The sequence below is a fragment of the Macaca nemestrina genome, chromosome 9 (assembly GCF_043159975.1).
Source record: "Macaca nemestrina isolate mMacNem1 chromosome 9, mMacNem.hap1, whole genome shotgun sequence".
NCBI lineage: Eukaryota > Metazoa > Chordata > Mammalia > Primates > Cercopithecidae > Macaca > Macaca nemestrina.
In genome coordinates this window covers 95,801,979-95,823,242 of record NC_092133.1, presented here as the reverse complement: position 1 = coordinate 95,823,242, position 21,264 = coordinate 95,801,979, and positions in this window count along the sequence as shown.

Genomic DNA, 21,264 nt, shown 5'->3' with positions numbered 1-21,264 from the left:
AAATATGGCTCTATTCTGCCCAATCCCACAGGCAGTCAGACCTTATGGTTGTCTTCCCTTGTTCCCTGAAAATCACTGTTATTCTGTTCTTTGTCAAGGTGCACTGATTTCATAATGTTCAAACACACATGTTTTATAATCAATTTGTGCAATAGTGGTCCTGAGGTGACATACATTCTCAGCTTACGAAGATAACAGGATTAAGAGATTAAAGTAAAGACAGGTGTAAGAAATTATAAAAGTATTAATTTTGGGAACTGATAAATGTACATGAAATCACAATTTCTGTTCCTCTGCCACGGCTCCAGCCGGTCCCTCCATTCAGAGTCTTTGACTTCCCACAACAGTAGGAGCGTATATTTATGGGGTATGTGAGATATTTCGATACAGGCACACAATGCATAATAATCACATCAGGGTAAATGGGGTATCCACCTCAAGCATTTATCATCTCTTTATGTTACAAACATTCCAGTTATACTCTTTTAGTTACTTTTAAAAATACAAAAAATTGTTGACTGTAGTCACCTTGTTTTGCTATCAAAGATTTTACTCATGTCAAACTATATTTTGTACCCATTAGCCATTCCTCCTGCCCCCACCCCACTACCCTTCCTAGGCTCTGGTAACCATCTGTCTCCATGAATTCAGTTGTTTATAATTTTTAGTTCACACAAAAGAGTGAGAACATGCAAAATTTGTCTTTCTGTGCCTGGTTTATTTCACCGAACATAGTGACCTCCAGTTCTGTCCACGTTGTTGCAAATGACAGGATCTCATTCTTTTTGATGGCTGAATAGACTCCACTGTGTACACGAACCATATTTTCTTTATCCATTCATCTGTTCATGGACACTTAGTTTGCTTCCAAATCTTGGCTATTGTGTCTTGTACTATGGAAAATAATAACTTTTAAAATAGATCACACTGATTAGCTGTGAAAGCAGACTTGCCACCATTAGAAAATAGTTTGTCATTCAAAAATGCATATTTGCATCCTCTAACATCCCCAGCATAGTAGTTTGAGTCATTGCCCTTGGGGATTTAAAAGGCCACACACTGAGAATGCCAGTCCCCAGGGAGTTGGGGTGAATTTCTCCAAAGGCCTGTGTGTGTGTGTGTGTGTGTGTGTGTGTGTGTGTGTGTGTGTGTGTATGTGTTTGTTCTCCCCAGGCCAATCAGCAGGGTACTGACCCCAGATGGCCTACAGTGCTCTGGGCACCCCAGCATGGCTCAGGCAATAATGGAAAAAACAGGAGGGCGGACACAGCTCCTGTCATGGGAGCCAAGGACACTGGAACCCTGCAGTGCCTGGCAAAGCCCCTTTCATCCTATCTTCCTCAGAGACCTCTGGATTTCACAGTCCTCAGGGCCCCTTCCTGTGGCTGCCTGGCCTAGGAGGAACTTCAGTGAGGGAGTGAATGACAGCCATGCACAGCACCTGATTGGTGATGGGCTTCCTGGTTTGTGGGGTGGATGGAGGTTTACCACCTCATGATGTGGTGGGGAGGGGTGCCTGGCAGGGCCTGCAGTAGAGTTTGCAGCATGGGGTCTGCCCCTGGGTTCCTGCCGTGCTGGTACCCAGTTCCTGGGCCCACTGAACCAAGATCTGACCAAGTTTCTCCAAGGAGGAGCCAATAGATGATAGATCATGGAGGCCAATTGTCTCCATGACCTGAGGATCCACAGAAGCACAGGTGGTCTTCTAAGGCCTTCAGAGCCTGGGTTCTTCTAGCTCTTGCCTATAGCTCTCATTTCAGTTTATGCTGCAATAGATAATAATAGTTCCTTACCTTTGAAAGGAGAGCATTTCAGAATTTTCAAAATCTTTTTGCACAAGTCATTTGATCTTCATGGACAGCTTTTATGGGGGATATTATAATAAAGATGAAGATACCAAGTCAGAGAGAAAAGAGAGAACTTCATTCGTGTGTTTGATGTGGACAAGTTATGACTTGAACCCAGGCTGGCAAGTGCCAGCCCTGTGCCGCTGCCCCAGAAGGGCCTGGAAGCCATGGGGCCCCACAGTTCAACACGGTGGTAAGGTCTAGGCTCTGCAGCCAGGCTGCCCACCACCGACTAGCCATTCATCTGAGGCAAACATGTTCACCTCCATGCCTCAGCCTCTGCATAAAATGGGACTAGCACCCACGTCACAAGGTTGCATTAATACATGCTTGTTAGTACATATCAGTGTCTATAATGATAGCAACTCTCTTTTGGTGCTTATTACATACCTGGCACTGTGCTTTGCACTTTATGGGATTCATTCATTTAATCATCACAGTAACCTTAGGGGATAGATACACCTTATTTTCCCATTTCAGAGATGAAGAGACTGAAGCACAGAGAGATGAAGTCATTTCATAGCATCAGGAAGACCAGGGACCATGCTCTCTTGATCATAACACCAGTCTTCTTTTAAAACAGAGGTTGGCTCCCGGTAAATACTTAAAAAATGTTGGCTGCAGCCAGGCATTGTGGCTCATGCCTGTAATCCCAGCAGGTTGGGAAGCCGAGGCAGGCAGATCAGCTGAGGTTAGGAGTTCAAGACCAGCCTGGCCAAAGTGGTGAAACCCTGTCTCTACTAAAAATACAAAAATTAACCAGGCATGGTGGTGGGCACCTGTAATCCCAGCCACTCGGGAGGCTGAGGCAGGAGAATCGCTTGAACCTGGGAGGCGGAGGTTGCAGTGAGCCGAGATGGTACCACTGCACTCCAGCCTGGGTGACAGAGTGAGACTCTGTCTCAAAAACAAACAAACAAACAAAAACCTGCAAAAAACATTGACTGCTACTGGGGCCGTTGTCGATGTCGGGTGGTATGATACATGGGCCCCACTATCCCAAGACACTTCCTCTGCAAGTTAGTTCCCAGTGGCCAGAACACCACAATCAAGACTTCAGTTTGGCTGAACAGGACTTTTGTCCCCTGTTAAGATGCAAAGTCCCTCTGGAAAGGCTTCCATGAAACCTGAACTTGCTTGGAAGCCAAGGCATCAGTGAGCTCTAAGGCTGTGTTGGGGGGAAGTTTGATGGAGGGGAGAGAGAGAGAACCTGACCGTATTGCTTGGAGTGGTAATGAGGGACAGTTCTGCTGGTGGAAATGTGGCAGAATGAGGTGGAAATTATGTAGAAAGGGAGGATGAGGACTCGTCTATCTTACGCCTTTTCCCAGCTGTTAAAATGATCTGTATCGTGTGGGACCTGGTTAGAGTTCATTCTTGGAGCACTTTCTTCATGAATTGTTTTAAGGCTGTTATGTGTTGGGAATCAGACTAATAGGGCTTCTTTGACGGATGAGGAATTCAAAGTATGGCTAGGTCACACTGTTAGGCAGTAAAACATCCAGAGCCAGCACCCTAGAATCCTGCCTCCCTGTATGAACACCATTTATTTTCCTATTCTCTGATAAGCTTTACAAGGAGCTATCATATATGACCTTTGTGATAAATTTTAAAATTTCAGAGTTGATTTTTCTTCTCAGCCTCAGCTTAGCAGTAAGGGTCAGGAGTTCTTCCTTGCTGATTTTGGCACCAAGGCTGATTAATGTGTAGTTTCCAGTCTCCTCTCCTGAAACCCAGGTTTGATGATGCTTCCCTGCCTTTCAGGTATGGAGTTAGGGTTAATTAGGTGATGTTTGCATAGGGCTTTGAAGATGAAAGCATCACGTCATTGTTATTATATATCATCGCTTCCAGAAACCAGGAATGCTTCTACTTCAGGGAACACTTGAATGTGTCTCCACTTGTATGGTTCACTTTAGGATAAAACTTGTCAGGTATCAGTGAACTAATGATACTGTGTAGCACATGGGGGATCCAAGAGTCCAAACAAACAAGTACTCAGAACTCCTTGGATCACCAGGAAGCAGCTGTCAGTGGGCTTGGAGATGAAACGAGCCCATCCATTCAGCAGAGAGCTGCTGGGAAGTTTGCCCCTTAACTGTATCCCCAGCGTGAGACAATGTGGGTCATTAAGAGAATGTCAGGGCTCCAGAGACCAGAAAGTGCTGGAACAGACAGGAGAGGCACTATGTGACATTTTGGAGGAGCTGGGGCAGGTCATGGGAGAGGAGGGTAGCAGAGTGAAAGACGTTTCTTACAGTGTTGGAAAATTATTTCAAGAGCCGCCTGATGGGTTTCCCTCCCTGTAGACTGACTTCGACACATCAGTCCATGTTCTTTCCACTGCCAGGCTACCTGCCTGTACTTCCATCATGGCAAGTCCATGGCTTGTCAACCTTCAGGGCCTTCCTCTTGCCTAGAAAATAAAGTCTAGTTATTTTAAAGCTGTGCAATGGCCTTGCTGTGACTCTTGATTTTCTGCCTCTTGTTGATTTTCCTTCACGCTCTTCCCTGCATGGGAGTTGTCTTCCCAAGCAGCTCACGCTGCCCCGTCATATTCAGGATGACATGCCTTTCCCACCCTGCACCTTTTCCCACATGAATCCTTGACTTTAGCCCAGCTCCTTTGTCCCCGCTGATTCTTTCCCTGATTCTGCAGCTCCCAAGAGTACCCTCCTGTTAGTCAGTTCTGTTTGCTGTTCATTTACTTAGCACTTGTCTACATTTTGTTATATTGGTATGTATCTGTTAATATGAATATTTCCCTATTTGCTATTTGGACTGCAAAATCAGGGAAGCAAGGGCATTGTTTCTTGCATTCATGTGGAGTACTTCGTGGGAAAATTTAATTTTTTTAGACTTGGGATCTCATTCTGTCACCCAGGCTGGAGTACTGTGGTGTGATCATGACTCACTGCAGCCTTGAACCTGGGCTCAAGCAATCCTCCCACTTCAGCCTACCAAAGCACTGAAAATATAGGCATGAGCCACCATGCCTGGCTAGACTCATCAAGTTTTAAACTCCATTAGGGGAGGATGTCTCTAATACCTAACACAGTGCCTGACATACCTTAGGGGCTTTCCCCAGTTATTTACTGCTGTGTAACCAGTCACTAAAATTTAATGGTATGCAATACCAACAGTGATTTTTTATTATTATGTCTCTTGGTCCTGGGGATTGAGTTGGCCCAGCTGGGTGGTTCTGGCTTGGGACGTCTCATGTGATTGCAGTCAGAAGGTGACTGGGTTGGGTTCATCTCAAAGGCCTCCCATGGCTATTTCCTGGGCTGGGAAGACTTGAACAGCTGCAAAAGCTGATGTTCCTCAGGTATGCCTCTCTATCGGTATTTGGGCTCTCCATGTGGTCCCTCTAACATGTCAGTTTCAAGGTAGCTGGGCTTTTGCATGACAGCTTAGGACTCCCAAGACACATGCCCCAGAGAGCCCTGTAGAACTGCACCCCCTTTCTAACGCACCTGGGAGTCAAGCAGCAACGACTCCACTGCGTCGTGTTCATTCACAATGTCATATGCCAGTCCCTATCCAAAGGCAGGGGAATTAACCTCTTTCATGGGGGAAGTGTCAGAGGATCTTTGGGCATATTTTACTACCACCACAGTTCTCAATACACACTTGTTGATTGATTTAATGAATAAATGAATAGATGAAGCGCCATTTTTTTAACCATTTCCAATATGAGAGAAAGATAATGTGATAGTGGACTGAAATTTTCTTACTATCTTCTTCAACATAACAAAGAAATTTGTTTATTTTTTAACATGTTTACAACTCATGAGAAAGTATGAATTTCTTTTGTCCTTCTTATAAAAATCACACTATGTTATTGACTGGAATTAATGAGTGTGGACCTCCTTTCTCTAGCTATTAATTTCCTTCTGCTGTTGCCTCAGAAATATCTAACAGTATGAGCTTTGAAGAACCTTTGCTGTTATCTAAAAAAATGTTTTTAAGTGAAATTACTGGGCATCTCCTTTCTGTGTGCTCTGCTCACAGAAACCTACAGGACACTGTCCAAAAGGCGAAGTGAGCAAGGAGGCCGGGTCAGTCCTTCCTGGCCCTATGGAAGTCAGCTCAGCAGGACCCCACATGGATGGGCTCCTGCAACCGTGAGCAAAGGGGGCCCATCAGGCCGTGCCCAGCCCCTAGGACACACACAGGAAGGGCATTTTCCCAATACCTGCCGCCAGGTGCCTCTGCACCGCCGTGGTGTGCACCCTGCTGCAGGGAGCAGGCACCCTCATCCCTGTGGCCCGTCTCCCACTTCTTGTCCTCACTATGAGGCCATAGAAAATTGGCCTGCAGCATCCTCACCCTCAACCTTGCCCTGCTGGGAAAACTTAGACCCTCAACTAAGGCTCCCAGACGCACTTGCTCGGCCGCAGTTCTCAATCTTCCCTCTGCCTGGAAGGCCCTGTCCGGTATTTCACACTTGCTAAGCAGAGTCACCTCTGAACTCAGGACCCCCGGATCCAGCCCAGCCCTCCTGGATCCACTTCCCAGAGCACCCCCTGACCCCACCAGCCCCTCCCACTGACAACAGTGCAGGTCGGTGAAGGTGACCGTGACAGCTCTGGTAATCCTGGGAGAAACCCCGGGAGTGAGCGCAGCTCTCGGGCTCTGATTACAGCTGTTTACCATAATGGAGAGAATATCTGGATTCTCCCCTAATTTCCTCTCCTCTTAAAATTTTCAATTAAGAGCCTAACCTTGATAGAAAATGACTGCTTTCTGGAGTATTCTCCGTGGTGCTGATTCTTCATCTGCTTTTTCTAGACAGATACAGGCTCTCGATGATTCCAAATAAAATCAGAGCCAAGGAGCTTACCCAAAGAAGGGAGGAGAGCAGAGCAGCAACGGACTGCGCCCCGGAGCCCTCCCTGCTGCCAGAGACAACGGGTGGGTGGAGGGTCTCTTGGGCCCTTCCAGCCTGCAGAGCTGCTGAGAGCCAGGCCTGGCCGCCAACAAAGCAGCTGAAGTCTTGAGAAAACTTCCTGATTGCATTAGCGAGGTCGCACCACCAGGACATAATCAAATCTCCCTGGAGGACGTGCCTTCCAGAAGGGTTGCTACGAGCCGGTGGCAGAACCAGGGCAACCAGGGTCAGACACGGCAGAAGGAGGGAAGTCCCAGGGTTGAGCATAGGTGGGCATCAGAGGGGTGTGGGCTGCACCATCTGGGTGCAGGGGCCAGCGGGCAGTGCGGGTCCACCCAGCCCAGAGCCAGCCTTTCCTAGCGGTCATGTGCAGAAACCTGGCACACGTCATGGGGCGGTGGTCCCCCATCATAGGCCCTCCTGGTGTTAGCAGTCAGGAGGGTGCCTAGAAAAGCCCCATGGTCACAGTGACAGCAGGATCTGAGCCCACCCTCCTCACCAGGAACCTGCCCAGCACCGTAGGCAGGGCCCGGGTGCCCTGCTTAGGAACGAGCTCTGGTTCTAGCTTGGCGGTCCTAGTTCCACCCTGTCTGTACCTCAGCCGACCAGGAAGATGGCTGTGAGGACCACAGAAAACTCCGACACAGAGCTGGCACGAAGGAGCTGTGCCCGTGGGAGCTTCGGAGTCCTCAAGCCAGGCCGGCCCTGGCTCTGCCACCTCCTGGCTGGAAGACCTTCAGGCACCTACTGAGCCTCTCAGGGGCTCAGCATCCTCGTCTGTGGGACAGGGATAATAACAGGGTTGTTTTGAGAGTGAAAGCACAAAACACAGAGCCTGGCTGGAGAAAGCACAGGTAGCTGAGGTCAGCTGAGACTGAGTTAACTGTTCTTAGAAGAGCAGACAGGCCATCCCCCGAAGGCATCAGTGCGGGCAGGAGGGAACCTGCACTTTGCAGTCTCAACACCTGGGGACACAATTCGTGCTACTCTGACCCGCAAAATACCAAAGGATACACCCAAGACCCTGTACTAACATCCCACAACGATGCCTCCTGGTTTCTTCTCTAAGAATACTTCTTTAAAAGTTCCCCAGGAAGCTAACTCTATATTCCTAATATAGAGGTCCATGGACCATGGAAAGAAAACAAGTGTCTCAGTAGGTTTGTTTAACAAATGTGCAAATGCAGGGATGAACGAAGACGCCCAAAGTCACGGAGCAGCTCATTCACCTCCGACATGCTCGGGGGCCACATCCACCTCCAACCTCTGCCCTGTTCACGCTTTCCTCCACCCAGGTTCCCCTCTTGCCCTGGCACTCCAGGAATTATTTGCTGTCCTGGAAGCTTCCTTTCTCTGCTCCATAGACCCTGAGCCTGGAGCCTCCCTGCCTGCGTGTCCATCTCGCCCTCCGAGTTCCAGGAGCAGGCGTCTGTCCTGCTCACCCTGACTCGGCAGGGAGGGCTGAGCTCTGGAGCCTGAGTGGACCCAGACCTGCCCCATGGCCTCCTGTGCCTCGGTGTCCTCCTCTGCCTCCATGTCCTCCTCACCCTCGACTCACCGAGGAGCCCTAAGGACATGAGGACTGGAACATGCCCAAGACCCACGTTGGGGCCTGGCACACACCAAGCGCCCAGTGAATGCTGGATGACTGAGGACAGCATCGCTTCTTCTAAGAGGGAAAACAAAAAGGAAAGTCAACCAGAGACGATTTGAAAAAGATGGTTTTGACTGAGGCCTTGAAGGATGGGCAAGGATGGGCAAGGGGAGGGAGGACTCAAAGTGCAGAGATGAGAAGGCTCTAGGTGCATGAGTGCCTGTGCATGTGAACGTGCATGTGTGTGCATGTACGTGTGTGTGCATGCGCCTTGCAGCCTTGCATGTGTGTGTGCATATGCATATGTGTGTTCATATGAGCATGCATGTATGTGTGCCCTAGTCCAGACAGGGCTCTGAGTGCACTGTGGGGGACAGATGATTTCAGACTCCACCCTGAGTCTGAAATCAGTGGGACAGATGTCCTTGAACAAGCCCTTATGGCTCACTGAGTGTGAGCCAGACTCCATAGAGACAGTGATGGCAGGACACATGCATGGGGGTCCACCTTCCCAGAGCTGGAGCCCACATAGCTCCAGGACCTCAAGGGAAGCCCAGAGGCTGAGGGGTCCAAGAGGCCCATCCATCCAATGGACCCAAGGAAACTTCGGGGACTTCTCTGTTAAGATTTGAAAGGGGTGGGGTGCCGTGGCTCATGCCTGTAATCCTAGCATTTTGGGTGGCTGCAGTAGGGAGATCACGAGGTCAGGAGTTCAAGACCAGCCTGGCCAACATAGTGAAACCCCGTGTCTACTAAAAATACAAAATAAATTAGCTGGGCGTGATGGCAGGCGCCTGTAGTCCCAGCTACTTGGGAGGCTGAGGCAGGAGAATCGCTTGAACCGGGGAAGTGGAAGTTGCAGTGAGCTGAGACTGCACCACTGCACTCCAGCCTGGGAGAGAGAGCAAGACTCCATTTCAAAAAAAAAAAAAAAAGACTTGAAGGGAGCCCAGGGGGCAGGGCTGGGTGGGCACAGGATGGAGATGGCGACACCCTTGCTCTTGAGTAGCTGCTGCCAGCCCCAGCATATCCTCAGCAGGTGGGGTGACAACAGCACCACTACCTCTAGTGTGAGGCCCAAGAGAAATTCATGTGACACACCTGCCTGGGCTTGGTGAGTGGAAAGCTCCCATTGATGCGAGCACTGGTGGTAAGGATGGAGAGGGAGGTGGAGATGGAGGTGACAGCGTGGGCAGATCAAGAGCACGGCTGTGGCAGGGAGGTCCTCCCAGTCAGCCTTCAGGAGGCCCATGGCCGGCCTCGGGGTAGGAGGAAAGAATGTGGATCAAAAGCAGAACGTCCAGCCAGGGGAGGCCCCAGCAATGGCTGTATCAGGGTTGAGTATGATCACAGGAAAAGCGACCCAAGGATTCAAATCGAATGGAGTCAAGACCACATGGAAGCCTACCTCTCCATGATGGCAACTTTGGAAGAACGTGTGAGCTTGCGGAAGTGCACAGAAGGCACTGCTGGCTGGAATGGGTCCTCGGGCCCTGGTCTCAGGCTGGCTTCTCTCCCTTCCCCAGACCTGCCGCAGCTCCATCCCCTCTCTCCTGCATCCTATGATTGCTCCCAAATAACCACCTGTTCACAAGCCTTTTCTTTATTTTCTTTTTGCCTTTTTTTCTTTACATTTAAAGCATGAGTCCATCTGGAGCTTATTTTAAAGCATAGTATGAGGACTGACATTGACCTGTTTTTTAAATGGAATAACTAGTTGTCCCAATCTTGCTTGCTGGATAACGCTGCTCTGTTTCAGGAGCACCCCCACTGGCATGCACCCATGGGTCTGTACCCCTGGGCTGTCCATCTGGGCACTCCCCTGCCTGTGGCACCCCCTTCCCGAGGGCTGGCCTCACCCAGGGCCCAGCTGCCCTCTCCGTGGCCTGTGCCTTCCTTTCCTGATGCCTCGGATTCCCCCCATTCTCCAGCACTCTCTCCATCCTCCTGGCCTGGCTGGGCACCTCCCCTGAGGTGGAGGACTGCCCTGCTCCAGCCCCCAGCTTCCTCACTCCCAAAGCCTTGTGGCCTTGAAGCAGGAGCCCCAGGTTGCATCTGGATGGCAGCTTCTCTCCTGGCCAACAAAGGCATGGTGCTGGCTCCCTTCCCAGCATCTCCCCTCAACTCCTCAGCTCCACCTCAGGGACTTAACACACACATGCACAGCACACACACGTACAAAATATGTCTGTATGCACACACAGACATACACAAAAATGCACATACAGACTTACACAGACACATACAGATGTGCACACATATGCATACACAGATGTGTTCATGCAAACTCACACGTGCACACTCACGGGCACGTACACATGTGTATGTTATGCTAAGAAATCTATTTTGTGTAGAAGACACTCAGGCTCAAACACGTGTCCAAAGTCACACCGCTACGGAGTGGCAGAACTCAGGTCTCTAGTGCACACAGCCCCTGACTTACCGCAGTTCCACTTAACAGTTTTCAACTTTACAGTGATGCAAAAGTCATCCACAGTCAGCAGACACCTCGTTTAAGTCCCACACGGCCACTCGGTTTTTCGCTTTCAGTACAGTAGTCAATGATTACATGAGGTATCTGACACTTGACTACAAAACAGGCTTGGTATTGATACTTCTCCCCACTGCAGGCTCAGGGCAGTGTTCCCAGCGGGCCAACGTGGGCCCCCACGCTGTGCTATTCGGTAGTCAGGTGGACTGTCGTTTTCCACTCGCAGTGGCCTCATGGGGCCGCAGCCAGGGGTAAGTTGAGCAGCGTCTGTACTTTTAGCTCCACCCTGGATATTTTTAAGTGACAGATTTACGAAAAAAAAAAAAAAAATACAGGGTTCCAAATAGTAGGGACATAAAAGGAGATAATGCATGTTGCGGTCAGTTTATGCCTGGGAGCATAAGCACTACAGGGGCACCAGCAGGCGTGACTAGCGATTGTTCCTGCTCTTCCTGGCAGCAGCGACCTGGGCCTGAGACTGACCGCCCTGGCCACAGCCCCAGGCGAGGCTGCGGGGAGCCAGGAGCCGCCACGCTCCTCAGTCGCGTGTCTGCGGCGCCACCCCGTGGCCACTGCGTGGAACTCCCCGTGGTGCGGGCCGGAAAGGCCGGGTCCCCCCAGAGCCGGAGCTGGAGCACAGCGGTGCGCACTCGGCCCAGGGCATCCCACAGCACCCGGAGACTGGGGACTGGTCCCCGAAACCCCCAGGGGTGAGCGGAAGGAGGTCCCCAGCCTGCTGAGAGCTGTCCTCTGAGCACACACGCGCGCACACTCACACGTGCATGTGTGCATCCTCGGGCAACCAGACGCGTTCACACGCACGCACACACGTGTGCACACGCACCGTCTTTCACAAGCGTATGACGCCTTCACAGAAGAGTGTGACCCGTTCACACGCACGCACACTCCCTCTGCCTCAAGCCTGGAAGCAGCTCTGGGCTCATGAGAGGTGGAAACCATTACCGCGGCAGAGAGGCGGCGCCAGGACCAGGATTTCAGACGCGCGTTTATTTCAGACGCGAAAACCTAGGCCGGAAAGAGACAGCCGGTTTCCAACCCTGTCCAACGTGTCTGCTGACCGCGCCTCCTGTGTGCGACCTGGGCGGGAGTGAGGGCAGCGGGCCCACCGCACGCCTGGCCAGCCCCGGGGCCTGGAGCCGCTGCCTCAGGAGTCCCCGGTAGCCGCACCCAGCGCTTGAGGGTCCCTTGGAGCCAGGCTTCCCGGCACACAGGAGCGGTGAAGCTTCGGGGCGCGGGGCAGGGCACTGCGGGTCCTCGGGTGGGGACTCTGCAGTTGAGTCTTTAAGGACGAGGTCACTGAGGATCAGGGAACCAGGAGGGAAGGGAGGGTGGGGAGGGTTGCCCCTGCCTAGTGGGAGAAGCATGTGAAACCCCCCAAGAGGGCTGGGGGTGATCAAGCGCTCCGCCTGGCCTCTCCCTGTGGACTGCTCTGGCGCCCCAGAGCCTCCGTTCTCCAAGCCCCATGGATGCCCCTAGAAAGGTGACGCCCTCGCCCACGCTGAGCTCTGAGTGCTACACGAGAACTCAAAGGGCCGTGTGCCAAGGCACAGGCGCTCCCCGTGTTATACGCAGGGCTGAGGCACCAGGAGGCCCAGGAACCGGCTCAAGCTCGCAGGACTTCGTGGCAGGATCTTTTCAAATGTTTTGATTGTGGTGAAAATATACTTAACATAAAATGCACAATTGTACCATCTTTTAGTGTAAGGTTAACTGGCATTTAAGTGTACTCACATTGTCGCATATCCCCTATCACTGTCCATCTCAAGAACTTTTTCATCTTCCCGATAGGAAACCATACCTATTGAACACTGAACCCGTTGAACACCAACTCCCTCCTTTTGGTAACCATTGCACTGTCTGTCTCTGTGAATTTGTCCATTCTGGGCCCCTCATGTAAGTGGAATCGCAACGTATTTGCCCTTTTGTGGCTGGCTTATTCCACCTAGCACAATGTCCTCAAGGCTCATGCATGTTGGTGGGCCTCTCAGAATTTCCTTTCTGGCGGGGCACTGTGGCTCACGCCTATAATTCCAGCTCTTAGGGAGGCAGAGGCGGGAGGATAGCTTGAACCCAGGAGTTCGAGACCTGCCTGGGCAATATAGTGAGACCCCATTCTCCACAAAAAGTAAGAAAAAAAAAAAGAGAGAGAAAAAGAATTTCCTTCCTGGTAAAGGTTCAGTAACAGTCTACTGTATGCATAACCACATTTTGCTTGCCCATCCACTCACCCATAGACCCCCAGAATGCTTCTACCTTTTGACTCTTGTGAATCATGCTGCTTTGAACATGGGTGTGCAAATATCTGTGAGAGTCCCTGCTCTAAAAAAAATCCACTTTCTTGGCACCACGAAGAATCACCTCTCACAGACACCAGGGAAAAGCAGGTCTGTCTGAAAGCAGAGGGTGAGGAGGGGAAAGCCGGGCTGCGGACCACAATGGGCAGAGGAAAACTCACCCGCGTGTTCCAAAACTCACCCGCGTGTTCCTATGTGTGGGAGGAGAGAGGAGAAATACCCTCCAGTGAAGGAACTCTTGCAGCAGCCAGCTCCATTCCTGCTTGAACTGTGGAGGGCCAGCTCAGGAGCCCAGGCCACAAAGAAGCCAAATGACCCACAAGATCCATCAGGAAACAGAAGTGGGCGGTGTCTCAGCTGCAACAACAAACAGAGGTAGGACCAGCCACCCACCCTCCAACCCAGAGGAAATGCATCCACCACACAACTACCACCACTGCGCTCATGACACTCTCAGAGACAGGCATGGGAGCTCCCAGCAAGGCACAACCAGGGCAAGTGACAGTTTGCCAATCCTGGGCAAGCAGACACCTGTCCTCTCTCCAGTCCCCCATCCACCAGCCTGCGCGAGCAGAGAAACATCCTGCATAAATTAAAAGATTAACCGGATCATCGAAAGATCTGAGCAAACAAAACAAGTAAGACAAAAAACAAACAAACAAAAAAAACACCAACAGAAGAACACTCATTTTTACAGAGAGATTTGAGCCCATCCCAACAGAGTACAATGCTGTTTCCAAGCTCATGGACAGCATTTGGAAAAATTAGCTGTGCTAAAGGAGCAGGAAGCCTCAGTCCCTTTCCCGGAACTGCTGTTACACAAATCACATTCTCTCACCAGGGAGCAACAAAATTAGAAACCTGCAATAACAAAGACCATGTTAAAAGTGCATTTTGGGGCTGGGCGTCGTGGCTCATGCCTGTAATCCCAGCACTTTGAGAGGCTGAAGCGGGTGGATGACCCAAGGTCAGGAGATCAAGACCAGCCTGGGCAATATAATGAAACCTGTCTCTACTAAAAATACAAAAAATTAGCCAGGCATAGTGGCACGTACCTGTAAACCCAGCTACTGGGGAGGCTGAAGCAACAAAATCACCTAAACTTAGGAGGCAGAGGTTACAGTGAGCTGAGATTGTGCCACTGCACTCCAGCCTGAGCGACAGAATGAGACTCTGTCTCAAAAAAAAAAAAAAAAAAAAGGAAAATGTGTGTTTTGGAAACAAAGTTAGTTTTCACAATGAAAATTATAAAATGCCTGTAACTCAATAGCAAAAGGGTATTACATATTAAAATTATGAACTCAACAAAATTGACACTTAGGGAGAAATTTATATCCTCAGATTAATTTGTGATAAACAGGATAAAAGGAGAAAGCTGATGATAATTTGAGTAAAAGAGAAAAAAAACTAAAATGAAAAACTTCAGAAGCAAACTACAGTAAGTGTGTGACCTATCAGAATCTTTGGATATGTCCAAAGCAGTTCCCAGGGGAAACGTTATAGCTGCAAGTGTTTATTAATAGGCTTGAACAAAGGATATATAAAATTATATAAACGAAGTAAACATACAAGAAGCTCTTTAAAGGGAAACAAGAAATCAATGTATTTAATTTTAAAGCAGCCATAATAAAAGTAGACTTGATAAATAAAACCCAAAACTACTTCTTTGAAAAGACCGTTAAAATAAAAAAAACCTCTGGGAAGTCAAGCAAAAGAGAAAGAAAAGGCACAAATTTTAAAACATTAGAGGTAGAAAAATGGCATAATAACCGATGTGGAGAAGCTGCTTCAAATCAAGGAGACAGGAGACCAGCTTCATTCCACGGAAGGCCAGCTGCATTCCAGCAGGTTCTGTTTCACCTGTGACATGGATCAGTGGGAATCTCCTCACTGTCATTGACTCTACATTTCCCCAAAGCAGGCTGGGGCCTATATGGTAAACCAAATTAAGGGTACCATGAACTGAACTGGAATGTTCACATAGGATCAAAAGTTTCCTTACATAATAACCAAAATCTCCAGAATATATTTGAAATTATTTGTCATATCAGGAAACATAAAAAGCAACTTGAAGCCAGGTGAGGGGGCTCACAGCTGTAATCCCAGCACTTCGGAAGGTCAATCAGGAGGATGACTTGAGCCCAGGAGTTTGAGATCAGCCTGGGCAACACAGCATGACCCTGTCTCTACAAAAAATTTAAAAATTAGCCAGCTGTGGTGGCACACACCTGTGGTGCCGGCTACTTAGGAGGCTGAAGCAGGAGGATCGCTTGAGCCCGGCAGTTTGAGGCTGCAGTGAGCCGAGATCATGCTACTGTACTCCAGTCTGAGCAACAGAGTAAGACTCTGTCTCAAAAACATAACAGAACAAAAAAAAAAACAACTTAAATAGCAAAATAAGATTAACCAAGATAAATCAGATGTTGGAACTTTAAAGCAGCCATCAAAAAAATGCTTCAGAAAACAATGGTGAATTTTCTTGAAACAAGAACAAAATGAAAATCATACGACTGAAAAATGCAATAACTAAATGAAAAAATGTGCAGTTGGGTTCAGTAGCAGAGTGGGGATGACAGAGAACAGAGTCTGTTGATTCAAGGACGATTAATAGAGCTGACCCATAGGAACGATGGAGAGATAGGAGACTCAGAAATAAACATCTCCTTGCGGACGGGCGGGCAGTGACAAAAGGCCCAGCGTTCCTGTCACCAGAGTCCCAGGAGGAGAGGAAGGAATGTGTAGTGAAAAAGTATTCAAAGGCACAATGGTTGAAGACTTCCCAAATTCGGTGAAAGAAATAAACTTGCAGATTCAAGAATCTGAGCAAACCCCAAATAGGATAAACACATCATAACGGACTTCAGGAAAGGAAAAACAAAGAAAAAAAATCTTTTGAACCACCAGAGAAAAACGATGCATTAAGGGACACTGGTTCTGAGGATGGTGGGCTTCTCTAAAACCACGAGGCAGAGGGGGCGGCACACGATCGCCACGTGCTGAGAAAAACTGTCTGCCCAGAACCCTATTCAGTGAACATATCCTTCAGGGATGAGGGGAAAATAAAGATATTCTAAGAGGAAGGACAACTAGGATAATTTGTTACCAGAAAACCTACCCTTAATAAATGGCTAAAGGAAGCTCTCCTAACAAAAAGGAAATAAGGAAATCAGAAATAGCAACAACAGAAGGGGTAATCATATGATAAATATAATTGACTACGATGAGTTTCTTAAATTTTATTTTATGGTTGAAGCAAAAAATAATAACATCATCTGCTGTGGCGCTCTACATCTGAAGAGGAAATATTTATGATAATTACATGTTTAAGTGGGGGAGGCAAAGGGGAGGTAAATAAAAGAAAGCTTTTTGATATTTCTCATGAAGTGGTGAAACACTGATGGCAGCAGGCTGTGATAAGTTACATGTGTGTATTATAATCAATCCTAGAGCAGCCACTTAGAAAACGATACAAAGCAATGCACCCAAAAGTATAAATAATTCAAAATGAAATGCTAAAAACGGTTCAACTAATCCATGACAAGTGAAACGAAACAGGTTAAAGGAAACATAAGAAACACGCAGAAAGCAAATACAAATGGCACATTTGAGTCCTAAATGTAATTTCTGTGTGGTAAAGAATTCGGCCTAGCCCAAAGAGAGGTCTAGCCTTTGTCCTGGCTCCTGGTAAGTAGTCCTGAAGCCATGTGACAGGAGGGTCTCTGTTATTCATGGTGGGCCCCTCAGACCATACTGAAGTTTCTGCCACCAGATGGCCCATGGTGGGCCCTCCCAGGAATGTGCTGTCAGCCCCAGATTCCGGGAAAGGGAGCGGTGACCACAGAGTTCCAACCAGTCTGCAACAGATCAGTCAATTATGGCTGCACAGTGCAGCTCCAGGAAACACTCTGGACACCAAAGCTTGGGTGAGGTTCCTAGATCTTAAAACAAACCTTAACAAATTTTTAGAAACTGAAATCATACGAAGTATGCCCTCTGACCACAGTGGAATCAAACTAGAAATAAATTGCAGAAAGACAACAGGAAAATCTGCAAACACTTGGAAATGAAGCAGTAAACATTTATATAAAATGTGGACAAGAAGAAGTCTTAAAGAGAATTTTCAAAAAGCAAATAGCAAAATGAAAATACAGCATATCAAAATTTGTGGATGCAGCTGCGTGCAGTGGCTTATGCCTGTCATCCCAGGACTTTGGGAGGCTGAGGCGGGTGGATCGCTTGAGCCCAGGAGTTCAAGACTAGCATGGGCAACATGGTGAAACCCCTATCTCTACAAAAAACTAACCAGGTGTGGTGGCATGCACCTGTAGTCCCAGGTACTTGGGAGGCTGTGGTGGGAGGACTGCTTGAGCCCAGGAGGTTGAGGATGCAGTGAGTGGAGATTGTGCCACTGCACTCCAGCCTCAGTGACAGAATGAGACCCTGTCTTAAAAAAAAAAAAAAAAGTGGGATTCAGCTATAGCAGACCTGAGAGAGAAATTTATAGCACTTTATAAATCCTTATATTAATAATAGGGAAAGTTCTCAAACCAATAGTCAAAGAAAAGAAACTAAAAGAAGAATAGTAAAATAAAGTTAAGGCAAATAGGATGGAAAGTTAAGAGCAGAAATTAATGAAATTAAAAACAGGAAAGCAATGCAGAACATTAAAGAAGCAAAACACAGGTTCTTCAAAAAATTAATAAAACTGATAATCCTCTAGCATGATGAACAAAGATAAAAGGAGATAACACACAAATCACCAATATCAGGAATGAAACAAATATCACAAAAGAGCCTGCATCCATGAAAAATGCTATAAAAATTATATGCTGACAAATTTGACAGCCTAGGAAAAAATGGATCAATGCCGTGAAAATCACAAATTACCATAACTCAGAAAAAATGAAATATATAACCTGAATAGTCCTATAACCGTTATATAAATTGGATTTGTAACTAAAAATCTCCTGAACACAATATATCCAGACCCAAATGGTTTCACTGGAGAATTTACCAAATACTTAAAGAAGAATCAACGAGAGTTTTACACAATCTCTTCCAGAAAATAGAATAGAAAGGAACATGATATCATTATCCTGATATCAAAACAAAGCAAAGACAGCACAAAGGAAAGAAGGGAGGGAGGGAGGGAGGGAGGGAGGGAGGGAGGGAGAGAGGAGGAAGGTACAGAAGAAAGAACACTGCAGGCTGATTTTGCTCATAAGCCTAGATGGAAAAATCCTCAAGACAGTGTTAGCAAATCAAATTTAGCAATGCATAAAAAGAATAGTAGACCATCTCTACTAAAAATTCCAAATTAGCCAGGCGTGGTGGTACATGCCTGTAACCAGCTACTCGGGAGGCTGAGGCAGGAGAATTGCTTGAACCCAGGAGGTGGAGGTTGCAGTGAGTCGAGATCACACCAATGAACTCCAGCCTGGGAGATGGAGACTCCAGCTAAAAAACTTTAAATAATATTTTTTAAAAAATAGTGAATAACAGCAAATCCTGGCAAGGATGCAGAGACACCAGAGCACCCACACTTGCTGGTGAAAATGTAAAATGGTACAGCCACTCTGGAAAAAATTTGGCAGTTCCTTATAAAACTGAAAATGTACTTATCATAGGACCAAGAAAATGCAACCATGGGCATTTCCAGGACACAAACAAAAACTTGTTTTTAGACAGAATTTTATATACAAATGTTCATAGCAGCTTTATTTGTAATAACCCCAAACAGAAAACTACCCAGATGTCCTTTAATGGTGAATGGTTGGATACATTGCGGTACATCCATATTATAGAATACTACCCAGCATTACAAAGAACAATCTACTGACACATGAAACAACTTGAATGAAACTCAAATAAATTATCAATTTAAAAAAGTAAGTCAATCTTTAAAAGGTACATACTATATGATTCCATGTATATAACATTTGTGAAATAACAAAATTACTAGCAAAAGTTTTGCTCCTCGTCCCCAATACCTTATGCTCTGCTGGCCTAGAGGTCTTAGTTCCAGAGGGAGGAATGCTGCCGCCAGGAGACACAGCGATGATCCATTGCACTGGAAGTTTAGGCTGCCACCCAGCAGCGCCAAGCTCCTCATGCCTCTGGATCAACAGGTAAAGAAGGAGTTCCTGCGCTGGTGGGGGTGGCTGGTCCAGACCACCAAGGAGAAACTGCCCTGCTGCTTCACAACGGACTGGGGAAGAGCATGTCTGGGGTATAGGAGGGCTCTTGGGGAATGTGCTGTGATTAAGATCAATGGAAAAGCACAACAACCCAATCTAGGCAGGATTAGTAATAGTCCAGAACCTTTGGGAATGAGGGTTCCCCACCAGGTTAAAAACCACAACCAGCAGAGGCTTCCTGAAGGTAAAGGGAATACATACTGGGGAGTGGAAGAATGTAGTTATAGGACCATGTGACCAGCTACAGAAACCAGGACTGCAATTGTCATGAGTGTTTCCTCTTTATTTGGTACCAGAGAGAGAGAGAGGGAGAGAGTGTGTGTTTAAAGTTTTGGAAGAAAACATAGGAAGAAATCTTCATCACTTGAGGTTAGGGAAATTGTTCTTAGACATGACGCCAAATGCATGTAAAAGCAAAAATCCATCAATTAGACGTAATCAAAATAAAAAACATAGCTTGGAAAAAGACACTATTAAAAAACACTGAAAAGACAGCTAAAGGCTGGGAGAGAATATTTGCAAACCACATATCCAACAAAGAAAGTAGTCCGGCATATATAAAGAACTCTCAAAATCAACAGTTAGAAAACCATCCAAACAAAAGTGGGTAAAAGACTTGGATCCTCACTGAAGAGGACGCTCTATGTGGAAGACAGCAAGCCTATGAGAGACCATCAACACTAGTCATTAGGGAAATGCAAATCAAAACCACAGTGAGGTGACACTGGAAAGCACTTTGACAGTTCTGTTAAACCACATAGCCCAGCAGTCCCACAACGATTTTCCCTGCAATAAGGAAAAATTGTGTTCACATGAAAACCTCTGCACAAATATTTATAGCAACTCTGTCCATAATCGCCCAAATCTGGACACAACTACATGTCCTCCCATGGATGAAGGGGTAACCACCTGTGTCTCCCTGTGCAGGCAAACACCATTCCACAATAGAAAGGAACATGCCACTGACACACAGAGCACTGGGGTGGATCTCAAAAACATGATGCTTAGCAAAAGCAGCCAGTTACAGAGATCCCATGCTGTGTGTCTCCACTCACGTGACCTTCCAGAGACAACAGTGTGACAGGGATGGAAGGTGCATCAGCACTCAGCAGGGTTGGGTGGGGAGGGCTGGACTCCAGCAAGAGGGGTGCAGTTCCTCGGCATCCTTGAGTGGAACTTTGTACATGTGAAAATTCTCAGACCTAAACAGCTCTTTTAAATGGGACCAGATGGGGAAATAAAACTAACATTTTTGGTCATCTGTTTTATATCAGTCACCACAGGTACAGTTGTGACCTTTGAACAACAAGTGTCCAAACTACATGGGTCTACCTACATACAGATTTTTTTCTTAAAAAAAATTTTTTTTTTTTTTTTGAGACGGAGTCTCTCTCTATCGCCTAGGCTGGAGTGCAGTGGCGTGATCTCGGCTTACTGCAAGCTCCACCTCCCCGGTTCACGCCATTCTCCTGCCTCAGCCTCCCGAGTAGCTGGGACTACAGGCACCCGCCACGACGCCCGGCTAATTTTTTGTATTTTTTAGTAGAGACGGGGTTTCACCATGTTAGCCAGGATGGTCTCGATCTCCTGACCTTGTGATCCACCCGCCTTGGCCTCCCAAAGTGCTGGGATTACAGGCGTGAGCCACCACACCCGGCCTTAAAATTTTTTTTTTAAATTTTTTAATTAAATCTGCTTAAATAGACGTGGGGTCAGCCAGGTGTGAAATGGCAAGCATGTCACCAAATGATAATACTTAAAGCAAGTTCACAGGTTTTGTTAAAAAAAAAGAAACAATCTAGTACATCCACAAATAGGAAACCAAACACACCTGAACACATCTATGATTAAATAAGAATATTTAATGGCATGGAATGATATGTACACTGTAGGTTCAATACGTTTTCAAAACATACCCAGCACCTA